This window comes from Symsagittifera roscoffensis, chromosome 1, assembly GCF_963678635.1.
Source record: "Symsagittifera roscoffensis chromosome 1, txSymRosc1.1, whole genome shotgun sequence".
In the NCBI taxonomy this organism is placed as follows: domain Eukaryota; kingdom Metazoa; phylum Xenacoelomorpha; order Acoela; family Convolutidae; genus Symsagittifera; species Symsagittifera roscoffensis.
In genome coordinates this window covers 37,548,188-37,560,542 of record NC_087062.1, presented here as the reverse complement: position 1 = coordinate 37,560,542, position 12,355 = coordinate 37,548,188, and positions in this window count along the sequence as shown.

The window sequence follows — 12,355 nt, the reverse complement described above, 5'->3', positions numbered from 1 at the left end:
CCAAATAACGTTAAGGAACAAAAAAGTGGCTAATTCGTCCAACCTTTACCAAACGAAAACTTTGGTGGTAATTAGGTAAAAAATCAATCAGGGAATCCGAAGGTTTTCGTGTTTAGAACCACCATTCTGGTTTTCAGCAGTAGAAGACTGAGCAGAGGTGGGGGATCCCGGCGATCCCCCATGTTTTAAGACAGGAATACATTTCCGAGACCGCTGGCTATGTATTAGGATGAGAATAGATTTCCCAGGTATTAAGATAGCCTAAGGGTTTTGCCAAAGGTTTGAGATGGTAAGATGGTAAGTTTAAAAAAACTTTGGGCCCCCGATTTTTTTTGGAGATCGTGTTTGCCGAAACATGCATTTCTTAGCTAAATCCCACGATTAGTTATTTTGTTTTATATGTTTGAAACTATGAGAAAACTATCTTAATATATACTGAAACCTTTCGAAAACTTCGAGCAAAAAAGTTAAAGGATTCAATACAAGTTTACAGTTTACAGTCAGTTAATCAATACTCAATTGAATGCAGCTACACTACCAGCTGTTTTCAAGTTCAGTGGCTGTGTGTGTACAGTAAAAGTGCAGGTTGTGTATGTATTCCGTCATCTGGAGTTGTCTTTTTGGGTAAAAATAAGCCAATCTCTCCCTTGTTTGCTCGTATGTGGCAACCATATGATTAATGGTTCTAAATCTTCTGTTTCTTGAAGTCAAGTTCATTGCTTCGTCGAGTTTTTTCCTGTATGTTGCAATAAGGCTGTGTTTTGTCATAGCAACAATAAGTCTTGCTTCATAAACATAGCATCTCTGTACACCTGACTTCTTCTTTAAACAGTACAGCTTCCCGTTTATCGTGTTTTTGGGAGCGCTACAACATGATCGTGGAAAAAATTTGGTTTTGAATATGCTCTAAATGAATCTCTGCAATCATTTCCACTCAATTTTTCCCGTTCACATTTTTTCTCCGAATGAATACAATCATACAAATTTTTTCTCAGCAGGAGCAATATACAGGGAAACCGTTTCCATTTCAAATTCTCCAAACTTATTTACAATACAAAAGTTGTCAAAAAGTTGCAGTAAAGCTCAAGCATTCTCAGTTTAGCGAACCGCAGAAAAAAAAACTGACAATCATGGGTTTTCTGTCCCAAATGATGACTCTATTAACTCATTCTCGTACAAGTCTTTCTGAATAGTGTTTAATCGTTTGAAGAGCGGTTCATTAAATGCATTGTGTGTTTTCTCATCATTCAAATATTTCGGGGTTGTATGTCTCGATCTATCCATTATCTGGTAACCGTAAAACGAATTACCTAAAATTGCATATTCTCTGCAACAACTCTAGATAAAGTGTTCAAAAGCGTCAGAAACTGACTAAACCAACTTATTCAGGCTTTTACAAGGAGAATACTGTGCAAATCTTAAACTTTTGTACACTGCAAACCAAAATCCATAGAGAAATTGAGGAGAGGAATAAAGATAAAACCATTCTCTAGTTTGGAACTAGATATATGCATGCGCTGAGGATGCTTAAGAAGAACCATTTCGATTGCCTTACTTTGCATATATTCCCCGATATCATTTCTTCAACTTCAGTGTTTTTGAAATTTGGAGGAAAAGTAGCAAATTTTGCTTTCAGTTCATCTGGAACTACTACGTCACGCTAAACATATCCATAAAGAGACCCAATTCTTACTTTTTTCAGTAAAGATTCAGTAGAGAGAGGTTTTTTGTAGGGAAAGTTTGACCGGATACGATTCTTAATTTTTTCAATTGTTTTGAAGTTTTGCGACAACTCACATTCCCATATCTCTTCGATTTTGTATCCTTTTTCGCGAATTTATTCCCGTCTCCAATCGTCAATCTTTCGCGTTTTTTTGTCTATCATTATCTTCATCGCTATATGATGGACGAGTTTTCTGGCAGGGTCGGAAGTGGTAATAGCATCTCATCGCTTCGAACACTGATTTGGAGTGATCGCTATATCCATCTCTATTGGAAGCTCTCAATTCTGCATTCTGGTTTTGTTTCCTGTTAGAAAAACGTAACCATGTTCTCAAAATTGCGAGATCGTTTATGTCAAGAGTTGAGTTTTTGCATATCGAAATCGAACTTCTATCTTGTGTACAATCCTGTTGGCATATCTTGACACAATGAATAGGGATAAAGCAGGCTCAGATCAATTTCAACGGTTGAGTTGTAGATATTTGATGAATACCTGAAGAAGGTTTTGTTCTACCTGTCATGTCCTCTTTAACTTTCTCGCACAAATCCTAATCACTTTCACAAAGTGGGTGAAATTTTTAATTAGTTGATTTGTGCAGACGAATATTTGCAAGATTTGGAAGAGTACACCAAGTTTAAACAAAATATTTTCTTTCTGGTGATAAAACTGAACAATTTTTTGCATTGCCTCAAGGGTTGGAACATCATCTTTGTTTTTGTAGCACTGTAAAAAAAATCTTGAAATGTAGTAATTTTTTTTCTGCCAAATATCCTGAAAATATTTTTAATTATCCCACCCAGATACTGTTACTGTCTTGGCATGAAGTTTTTCAAGGCTTGTTGCTCATCATGAAAACTTGATCTTAAGTTCTGATAATCCTTAAAGTCTTCATCAAGGGGATTCTTGTTTCTCAAATTACCGAAAAAGGCTTTGTATGGAGGTAATTCTTCACTCTCGAGCTTGTCCACTTGCTTAAAATGTTTTAAGAAAGGAATCTGAAGATGTTTTCCGCCCAAAAAATTCGTGATATATAGATTAATTTTCTTGAAAAACCATTGTTCTAACTCATACTGTTCAACTCAAACACTAAATGAAAAAAAATTTCGAGAACAAAATTTTAAATTACAAGACAAAAAACATAATGACCACAAAAATTCTAAGAGCTTGATACAATTTCTGTACGGTCAAACTCTACAGTGCATTTGTCAATAATGATTCAAGTTTTTTTGAGTGTCTTTGCATAACTTAGTGAAGAAGGAAGTTTATCGAGCAATTTAACATACTCTTCTCTTGCAGTTTTAGAGATTGATTATTTTTTCATTGATTTTCATTTCTGCGATTTTCTATAAGCTTTAGTTTTCTGGTATCGGATCGGTATGTTATGTAAGTTTATCTTCTACCATAGTGCAGAGTCCACTCAAAATGGAATATTTGTGAGTCTATGTCCAAATTCTGCAAGTTTAGTAAATTTTGTGAACCTATAACAATTAGCGAAATTTTTGCGACTTTTCTTGAAGAACAATATGAAAAATTCCCAATAATTGTGAAGTTTTGAGATTAAATTTCTTAAAAAATCATTGTTCTAACTCATAATTTTCAACTCAAACACTAAATGAAAAATAACTTTGAGGATAAATGTTCAAATTACAAGACAAAAAATTTAATGAACACAAAAGTTCTAAGAATTTCATTCAATTTCTGTACGGTCAATTTCTACAGTGCATTCGTCTATAATGATTCAATTTTTTTTGAATGTATCTACATAACCATGTAAAGAAGGAAGTATATTGAGCAATTCATCATACTCTTCCCTTCGCAGTTTTAGAGATTGATTGTTTTTCCATTGATTTCCAATTCTGTGCTATTCTACATGTTTTAGTTTTTTCGTATCTGATGGGTGTGCTATGTAAGTTATACTTCTACCATAATGCAGAGTCCACTCAAATTTAAACAATTGTGAGTCTACGTCCCAATTCTGCAAGTTTGGTACATTTTGTGAACCTATAACAGTTAGCGAAATTTTTTGGGACTTTTTTTGAAGAACAATATAAAAAGACCAAATAATTTTGAAGTTTTAAAATTAAATTTCTTGAAAAATCATTGTTCTAACTCATACTGTTCAACTCAAATACTAAATTAAATATAATTCCGAGGATAATTATTTAAATTACAAGGCGAAAAACATGATGAACACAATTTAATGTACTTTCTCAACAAACATAGTTTTCAACAAACATATAACTCCCAAAATATGGAACAGTTCTTTGAGTTCGCTTAAAGTATAGTTGAAATGGGCAAATTGTTTCAATGCTTCATTCTTTTTTGCAGTGAAGTTTCAAACCTGAATGTAGTGATGTTTGTTGAAATTGTAGTTCTCGATCGTAACACAAACTTGTCTTCTAATGGAGGTTGCTATCTCATACACTCTGCTGCAGTTGGCAAGCTCCTGATCCATAGTTGACTCTTTGTCAGAAATGAGTTCGAACAAAGGAACGAGTCCAAGGTTTTCAGCGTTGTGAATAACGTTATTTCTAATTGCCGAGATTGCTTCTCCTTCTTTTTCACCAAGATTCTTGCTGTTTTTTTATCGAATTGTCTCAACTCATTTTTTTGAATAATTGAAAACAGGGTTCAAAAGGAATTTTCCCCTTGCAAGATTTTTGGGGTCGAGCAAATCTCCTAATTCTTGTTTGATTTTGTTGGAGAATTCAATAGAATTGGGACTAGTGAACTTTCTTGAGTACATTTTTCAATAGGAGAATAGACTGATCAGATGAGAAGAAATGAGAGAAAAGTTGAAAGTGGAAGTGAAAAATAAGAGTCATTCAGTTAACCAGAAAAAGAAATAGAAATGTAAATGAAAATTTTGTGTGAAGTTTCCAAATATGGAATTGAGTAGCTCTTAATGTTTTTATATAAATCCACATTTCTCAGCAAAAATTATTGTTCCAGTTAGCTGATATGTGTCAGGCTCTTCCCAACTGATTTTTTTCAGATTATTGGAAAAAAAATGCTATTCTTTTCCAATTCCAGTGACTGATACGACAAATATATAGTAGCCCATATTTATTGTGTCTCTAACCACAATTCTTACTGTTCTTTGGAAAATTGTAAGTTCCAAATATTGACTGGTTCATCTTTCTATCAAATTTTGCAGCGATGGGGAAAGTGTCATTTCACATTCCAAATTATCGATTGTCTTAACATTCTGTACAAATAAAGATTTTTTTCGAATGTTATTTCATCAACCGAGGAAGTTTTCAATTAATTTGATCGCGCTGTTCATCACAATTTGAAGTGGAAAGGTGCAGAAAAAATGCCAGGTATTGCAAAAAAACTGTTTTGTAAAAAAAATCAAACGTCATCTTTTATAATCTAACCAGAAACTGGCTTTCACACAAACTATTGGTTCAGCTTTTCCTTAAAATAAGGATTCAATTTCTTCTACAAAATAAGAAAATTGTTTCAATTTTTCAAGAAGAAAATGCAAAGGGGGTTTCAAATTTTTTGACAAGATGCGAAAAAATTTTCAAATTGATTGACAAAAGGCGAAAACTGTTTCACTTTTTTTGAGAAAATGCGAAAAGAGTTACAATTTTTTCGACGAAATGCCAAAAAACTTTCAATTTTTTTAACAGTTTGCAAAAAATGTTTCATTTTTTACTACAAAGTGCAAAAATAATTAGTTTTTTTTTAACAATATGCAAAAAATGTTTCAAATCTGGTGAAAATATGCAAAAAAAAACATCGGGTAGTTTTTACTTGTTTGCAGCTTTTCTAGTGTTTTTTTTTCTCATATTTGTGCGAAAATTAATCAATTTTTTTAACTCGTGGGCAAAAATGTGGCGGTAATATAGGTTGTTTTATACTTCTTTTTACAATCTATTGGTTTCTTTTACCCTGTACTTCTCATCTATTCTCATAGTTAAAATGTAATTAAAAAAATTAATTAATTACAAATGACGAAATAAAAATCAGACAACAATTTAATCGAAAAGCTGCCGAGCAGCCAAAGAGTTCTGCAGGTTCTCTGTGGAACGCAAAGCTGGACGAGGTTTCATCGCTGGTGCTTGTTGTGGTGGGGCGTTTCGAGGCGTCATTGCTTCTGAGAAGCCCTCATCTTTGTCAATTGAGATGGGGTTTTCAGCTGATCCCATCTCCTCGTCGCAAGGAAAGAGGAAGTCGTTGACTGGTTGAGCCACAATTCTAGAGTCAAAAATCTCGAGTTAGTTCGTTTCAACATGCTCTGACACTTCCTCCATCATTTGCATCGATCCAAGTTGGTTCTCTGTGATCAGTACTTGCACATATGATGTTCGTTGAAATCCTTCGCATCACTTCCACCATGTGCCAGACTTCCACTTGGGCCAAAAAAATTCCAGAGACTATTTCACGCACTAGATCAGGCAAAAATTCTACAGAGTACACAAGGTTGCTGTTTTGCACAGAGAAGATCATTTTGACTTATAAGTTGCCTAAAAAATACAAAAAATAAACGCAAAAAGTATGATTGACTTAGAGCTGAAACTGGAGGTAGTTGACGGTAGTTAAATTGAAAAAAAAAAATATATAGTGAAGTGTGAGGGACACCTTCAACACAAATGTGTGGGTTCAACAAATCAGAATTGATTTTCCTTTTATGTTTTTTGTCGTGTCCAAAAAACTTCAGCTTCACAACCAAAAACTTCAGCTTCAAAACTTCAGCTTCAACTCCACAAAACCAAAAGCAATCAGAAATTGTTTGCTGTGAAAAGAATCAAGTTGTTTGCTGTGAAAAAAAGAAATATTGCTGATCTAAAATCAAAAGAAAGAAAACTTTACCACTAGCAATTTCACAATTTTTTTCATCTTTTCAAATGAATTTTTTTCATGTAATCAGTGAGAAATTGCTGATTGTTGAGTAATAAGTCAAGTTTTTTAATTCAATTTTATGTAAATTTGAGAGGAAAGCTCCAATTGGATGAATTTTTAAAAGCAAATCTCTGAAAATCTTATTCCGAACCTGGTCAAGCTGGATTTTGAACTTTGAAACTCTTTAAAGAAATGAGGGAACAAAGAAATTTGCTGGGGAGTTTTTACAAATTTGGGTGTCGGGTAGGGAATAAAAAGAGCCTTTGATATTTTATCTTACAATTTTTTTTAATTTCTATTTTCTAGAGTACATACATTTTTTTTACTAGTCAGGTACAATTCAGCCGCAAGTTTGAAGCTTTGATACGCAAAATGCGGATCAAAATTAAACACTTTAATTGAGTAATTTCTCCTAAATAGACCTTTACTTAGTCGAAGAACTCTATTTTGGAGACGTACATGTCCAAAAATTGTGAAAAAAGTAACAGCAATGTCTTTTTAATCAATAATCAATTAGAAAATTGAGATAAAATTTTTCATTTTTCTTTTAGAGTAACTCGAGAAAATTCAGGTGTTCTTTAATAGACTTTTTTCAAATAATGAAAGAAACCAAATATTAAATCGGAGTAAAATTGGTCAATTCCAATTGATTCAAATCAATTTTGTTTGGTTAATTTTCTCTAAGCAACAGCAATGAAAATGACTTCATTCTGATTTTGTTTTTACGCTAAAAACAGTTGTCCCATACCTTGTGTAAAAATATGAAAAAAAAAACAATTTTTTTCCCGAAAATTCGAAGTTGTAAAAATCAATGAATAAACTTTTGGGACATTTCAAATCTCTCATTTTGGTATGTAAGAAGTAATAATTTTGTAAACCTGCCATTTTTTAGATGCCGTTTCTTAAAAAAGATGTTAAGTGTGGGGAATGCGGCAAAGATTACAGGCAAGCTGGTTAAGTACGACATGAAAAAACATGCGCTAAAGGTACTCTTTCTTGTCCCAAATAGAATTAGTTCACTTTAAATCAACGAGAAGGGACTCTCAGGTGGCCAAGAATCAGCTCCATCACATTCCAACCAATCAACGGTTTGCTCGTCATGCGAAAAAGAGTTTCCGAGTTTCTACTCTCTCCAACAACATCGGAGAAAAGAACATGGAGCGGAACAACGGAAAGCAAGCGATACTGTGGCAGGCTTGAACAAGATTATGGAGGAGGAAAGGGAGATGGAGAGAAACTAAAAGAGGATTTGAGTGCTTGTCAGCATTTTCTGTTGGATACAGAAATGGAAAACGGGAGACTTAAGGTAATTATTTTTCAAATGTCAAAATTAGATTCCAAAATTATTAAGTGGAAGCTTGAGGAAGTCTTCAACAAGCTCGATTCAGCCGCAAAAATCAATAGTGCTCTTGATATGCTCTTCGTAATGTCAAAACGGGAGAAAATTGGTTTTACTACGCACACGAAAAAAAAACTCTGTTTGAAAAATCGCATTTAGTGTGTACAAAAACTGATTTGATTACAATCCACTGGAAAGTCTAAGATGTTGACATTATGGAGCAATGCACTCACGAAGGTCAGAACATAAAGTGTTGATTTAAGTTAATAACCAATGTTACATTTCTTGCTGTCTCGCTCAAAAACATTCCAACGGGGAGTCAGGGCTCTGTGTTACCCCAACCTTTACTAAGAAATCCATCTGTAAATTGGTTTTTTTTGTCCAACAAAGACGAGAAAACTTGCAAGGATCACTTGCATCTTTTCCGAGCATTAGCATTGAACATGAATGGTCACAAAGATCTTGACTCTCTTACTTCTAGATACTTCACCGAGTTTTATCACTGTCTGGACATGATAGTAAAAATTTTCGGGTAGTTTGTGTTGAAGATTTAACTCTTGTTGAAAAAGTGATTGGATGTAAAATCTTTAGAGACGATTTTTTTTACAGGAGGGAGATTACGTGGGAGAATTGGCCTGTCAAACTATTGGATGGTTTGACAAAACAGATAAATTATTGCCATTCAACAATCATTTCAATCATACAAATAATATAGTCCGTTTCTTCAAATATTTTCTTTGCCCTAGCTGTTATGACTTTTCAACAGGTCAAACAATTTCAACAGATATCTAATGAGTCGTGAAGATCGCGTGCCACACATGTAATCAGAGAAAGTTTATACAGTTCAAGAAACGCTAGTCGAAAAGTTGGTAGTTTTCCATATCCAAGTTTGAAAGATAACAAACTATTCCACAATATACCCATTTTCGTCGATTTTTTTTTATTTAGTGTTTGAATTGAGCAGTATAAGTTAGAACAATGATTTTTTCAAAAAATTTAATCTTAAACACAATTATTGGTACTTTTTCATATTGTCCTTCGAAAAAAGTCCGAAAAAGTTTCGCGAACTGTTATAGGTTCACAAAAAACTTACCAAAATTCAGAATTTGGACGTAGACTCACAATTATTTAAATTTGAGTGGACTCTGCATTATGGAAGAAGAAAAACTTACATAGCATACCAATCAGATACGAAAAAGCTAAAACTTATAGAATATCGCAGAAATGGAAATCAATGGAAAAAATTCAATCTCTAAAACTGCGAAGAGAACAGTATAATAAATTGCTCGATATACTTCCTTTCTTACTAGGTTATAAAGAGACAATCAAAAAAACTTGAATCATTATTGACGAATTCACTGTAGAAATTGGCCGTGCAGAAATTGAATGAAATTCTTAGAACTTTTGTGTTCATTATGTTTTTTGTCTTGTAATTTGAACATTTCTCCTCAGAATTATTTTTCATTTAGTGTTTGAGTTGAAAATTATGAGTTAGAACAATGATTTTTCAAGAAATTTAATCTTAAAACTTCAAAATTATTTGGTCTTCTTATATTGTTCTTCAAAAAAAGTCCCAAAAATTTTCGCTAATTGTTATAGGTTCACAAAATGTACCAAATTTGCAGAATTGGGACGTAGACTCACAATTGTTTAAATTTGAGTGGACTCTGCATTATGGTAGAAGTATAACTTACATAGCACACCCATCAGATACGAAAAAAATAAAACATGTAGAATAGCACAGAAATTGAAATCAATGGAAAAATAATCAATCTCTAAAACTGTGACGGGAAGAGTATGATGAATTGCTCAATATGCTTCCTTCTTTACATGGTTATGTAGATACATTCAAAAAAAATTGAATCATTATAGACGAATGCACTCTAGAAATTGACCGTACAGAAATTGAATCAAATTATTGTGTTCATTATGTTTTTTGTCTTGTAGTCTAAACAATTATCCTCGAAGTTTTTTTTTCATTTAGTGTTTGAGTTGAACAGTATGAGTTAGAACAATGATTTTTTAAGAAATTGAATTTTAAACTTCACAATTATTGGTACTTTTTCATATTGTCCTTCGAAAAAAGTCCGAAAAAGTTTCGCTAACTGTTAAAGCTTCACAAAAAATTTACCAAATTTGCAGAATTTGGACTTAGACTCACAATTATTTAAAGTTGAGCGGACTCTGCATTATGGTAGAAGAAGAACTTACATAGAATACCCATCAGATATGAAAAAACTAAAACTTATAAATTATCGCAGAAATGGAAATCAATTGAAAAATAATCAATCTCTAAAACTGCGAAGAGAAGAGTATGATAAAATGCTCGAAATACTTCCTTCTTTTTTAGGTTTAGTAGACATTCAAACAAACTTGAACCATTATTGACGAATGCACTGTAGAAATTGACCGTCCAGAAATTGAATCAACTTCATAGAACTTTTGAGATTTTAAAGTAAGTTTTTTTGTCAAAAACAAAAACAAATTCTTCTTTGTACCTGTTTTGTTTTGGAACCGGACTTAATTTTGATAGAAATATACCCAAAAATTTCTTTTGGAGGTCTAATTGGATAGGATAATTTCTGTATGGATAATTTTTTTTGCAACGTCCAAAATTTTTTGGATTTCATGCAATTCTAAATGACTCTGCTGTATCTGTGAAATCTACTACAAAAAAAAACGACATAGTTTTTTTAATTTTTTTATGTTGAAGCTAGTCTCCCCAGTTCATGTTTTCGTGGCCACGTGACTGGATTATTTTTCCGTTTATTTGTTAAAATTTTTGCTTCATCAGTATATGCATTGCTCTATTGCTGGCCAAAAAATTCTAGAGAAAACAGATAACAGAATCAGCCTAGTTGCTTTGGATACTGAATGTATTGAAAACAATATAATGAAAAAGTTAGGAGTTTATAAGGATGGACAAACTGTTGGCTACTCTTTTCTTCCTCCCAAAAAAATCAAACCAACATCCAAATCTACCTGATGTAGAGAGGAGTTCCAAAGAATCAGTTGGAGCACCGGTTACAAAAACATATTGAACTTGAAAAAATATTGAAAAATCAAGAAGCACCAGAAACGGATTTTTTTTCGCAAAAGGTTTTAAAGAATGTAAGATTCTGTCAGCATTTTTGGAAACAAAGATTATAAACCTGGTCGACTACTTTTACCGAAAAGTTCAGGAATCAATATTTAAAGACTATGAATATGATTGGAGTTGTAGCAACTACCCATTTCGTCATGAAAAAAATCTTTACTGCTTAGAAAGAAAAGTATTTGCTTGCGGAACATGGACTCAATTTTTTTAAAATTAATTGTAAATGATAATAACTTCAGTATGTTTACTACGTTTTTCAACCTAAATTAAAAGTCATTGTCAATAAAATAATTGTCATCTAGAATTCAGATGGTCGATCAAAGTGACAAGTCCGTAAATATAGTAAACTTTGTTTTTGATGAAGAAAATCTTGAATGAAAATCAGGGAAGCTGTTTGGACGTACATGTAATAGATCTCTTTTAGTTTTTCTTTGCCATTTTTTTGTGATACTTTCGATGTTGGTATGTGCAATTGTTGGAATACTGTTCTCCACAACATGTGAACAAACGACAGTTTGGTGGTTATCTTATCGAGTACAGTCGGTTTTTTATACCTTCTCCAAAGCTATGAAAAAAAAGTAGCAAGGAACGATTTTTTTATTCCTCTAGTTGGGCCAAATGGTTCTGGAAAATCTCATCTAATTTTTGATGTGTTGAAAATTTGTACTTTAACACCAGCATTCGACAAATTTTTTACTTTTGCCATTACTATCAACCTCTTTTTAGTCAAATTCAAAGAAAAAACTTGAAATTTATCCATGGAGTAGATTTCGTCTTGATTGAAAATCTTCCTTACTATGAAATTAAGTTTCTGTTTATGTTTGGTGATTCTTGTGAAGAAATAAGAAAATGCAAACAATTTGTTAAAATTGGCACTGCTAGAAGACACAATATAGAATGTCTGAAAACATTTATGTCTGAAATCATCTGGGATCTCAATTAAAAGAGTGGTATCAAGTTGCAACATCAGCTCCTTATGGTCATTTACTCATTGATTTAAACCCAAAAACAGTTGATTCATTTATATATTGCTCTAATGGTCACTCAGTTCCAAGAACATTTTCTTACCAGCTAAATTAGAGATATAAAAATTGTTGGACGATGAGTACACAAGACGTCTCTATTCTCCCAATATTTCAAAAAACTTCCCAAAGACTTCGAAAACAATTCATTCTCAATCGTCCAGAAAATTTCATTCAGTTTCTGAGCGAGTGTTTAGTAAACCTAATAAGAGGAGAGCTTCAAGACCTTCGGAAAGAAGGCTTAGTAAAGTTTCGAAAAAATTTCAGAAATAACACAAAAAATTACTCCTCCACACAAAAGAAGAATCATTTCAAATTCAACT